Source organism: Bacillus rossius, unplaced genomic scaffold (assembly GCF_032445375.1).
Source record: "Bacillus rossius redtenbacheri isolate Brsri unplaced genomic scaffold, Brsri_v3 Brsri_v3_scf478, whole genome shotgun sequence".
NCBI lineage: Eukaryota > Metazoa > Arthropoda > Insecta > Phasmatodea > Bacillidae > Bacillus > Bacillus rossius.
The window spans coordinates 2501-4691 of NW_026962676.1; the positions used below are offsets into that span (position 1 = coordinate 2501).

A 2191-nucleotide genomic window follows, 5' to 3' on the forward strand; every position below is an offset into this window, starting at 1 on the left:
CTTAATCTTTGAGACAAGCATATGACTACTGGCAGGATCAACCAGGGAGCTGCTAGCAGCTTTTTTTTTCGTTCGGAGGAACCTCCCGGGTCCGCAGAGCACCGGGTCCGAATCTTATGATGTACATTTTTTTTTCCTTCTGTATCAACAAGTACGGGGGCGACTTCCCAATATCGACACCCGCTTTGCAATTGCAAAGTCTTTCCTTCCATCTCTAATTAATTTTCCTAGGGAGTAGGCGAGGCCAAACTTCCAAGGCTTTCACTGGCGAATATATCGCGCTCTTAGAAACTCGCATGGTACTTGGCGAGTGGATTTCAAATTATATGATCGGTGCCCACATTCGGGCGCGGCCCACTGCGGGAGCAGACCGTTGGCCCGTGGGCTCGCTGTGAACTAATTTGCCCACTGGTCCGAAAAGTATTCATTTCTAAACACCTTTGGCCAGGGCTGAAGACCGCGACTAACCCCTTTGAAACTTGTCTCTCAGGGAGCTGCGATCCATCAAACATTTCATTGTTAACAGAGGGGAACCATTACTTGGTTAAGACGATAGGACACGCGTTCCCCACCATTTCGCATCCAATCGAATTGCCGCACAAGAGCTCGTTACCTGAGAAAGGTATAGCATTGGCTCGCAGCTAGTGTATTGCAGTTCAGACAGATAGGCCACTTTAGATAGTTCTTAGTGTTCACAGTTATCACCAAGACTAGACCCATATGGATTTAATTCTTCAAGGAGCAGCGGTCCACCAATAAGAGAGATGAAGACATGTTTTCGGATGGCCACAACGCCCCCTCGCCACCCAAATGTGCATGTTTTAAGTGTACATTGGGAGTCGACGGAACATCGGGAGTCCGCTTGCTTTCTCCGGATCAGCTGCCACCCCCCTGATCTACCAGATAGACAAGAACATGTCTTCTCCACCAATCTCATCCACCGAAGCTCCGATCATGGCTTCTTCTACCTTTATACTGATATACCCCCACGGAGCAACATGCGGGCAAGGGAACTCTTGCTACCCTTCAGTAAAGCAGGTATCTCTTATAGATGGTGACTGCACCTTGGCCAGGATTGAAGACCGCGACTAACCCCTTTGAAACTTGTCTCTCAGGGAGCTGCGATCCATCAAACATTTCATTGTTAACAGAGGGGAACCATTACTTGGTTAAGACGATAGGACACGCGTTCCCCACCATTTCGCATCCAATCGAATTGCCGCACAAGAGCTCGTTACCTAAGAAAGGTATAGCATTGGCTCGCAGCTAGTGTATTGCAGTTCAGACAGATAGGCCACTTTAGATAGTTCTTAGTGTTCACAGTTATCACCAAGACTAGACCCATATGGAATTAATTCTTCAAGGAGCAGCGGTCCACCAATAAGAGAGATGAAGACATGTTTTCGGATGGCCACAACGCCCCCTCGCCACCCAAATGTGCATGTTTCAAGTGTACATTGGGAGTCGACGGAACATCGGGAGTCCGCTTGCTTTCTCCGGATCAGCTGCCACCCCCCTGATCTACCAGATAGACAAGAACATGTCTTCTCCGCCAATCTCATCCACCGAAGCTCCGATCATGGCTTCTTCTACCTTTATACTGATATACCCCCACGGAGCAACATGCGGGCAAGGGAACTCTTGCTACCCTTCAGTAAAGCAGGTATCTCTTATAGATGGTGACTGCACCTTGGCCAGGATTGAAGACCGCGACTAACCCCTTTGAAACTTGTCTCTCAGGGAGCTGCGATCCATCAAACATTTCATTGTTAACAGAGGGGAACCATTACTTGGTTAAGACGACCGGACACGCGTTCCCCACCATTTCGCATCCAATCGAATCGCCGCACAAGAGCTCGTTACCTGAGAAAGGTATAGCATTGGCTCGCAGCTTGTGTATTGCAGTTCAGACAGATAGGCCACTTTAGATAGTTCTTCGTGTTCACAGTTAAGACCACGGCTAGACCCATATGGAATTAATTCTTCAAGGAGCAGCGGTACACCAAGCATTTCATTGTGTACTAGAAAGCACCTCTACCATGTAACAAACATACGACCACCAAATTTCTGCTTACTTCCCCCAGCGGATAGTATTTGCTAGTATCATCCACAAAGTAAATCAATTTTTTCAATGTACCGCTTCTTGGGGGAACTGGGCATGAATCAATCAAGCATTTTGAGGTAGCATGTC

At 47.8% G+C, this 2191-nt stretch overlaps 1 non-coding gene across 1 annotated transcript in view; it reads right to left on the reverse strand.

Moving 5' to 3' along the window:
* Nucleotides 1–48, reverse strand: part of LOC134544733 (small subunit ribosomal RNA) — a 1989-nt gene extending 1941 nt beyond the window's left edge. Inside the window, exon 1 of the ribosomal RNA XR_010078004.1 lies at nucleotides 1–48. This exon is cut by the window's left edge and continues 1941 nt beyond it. This is a non-coding gene — a ribosomal RNA (small subunit ribosomal RNA).
* Nucleotides 49–2191: the final 2143 nt, after the last annotated feature.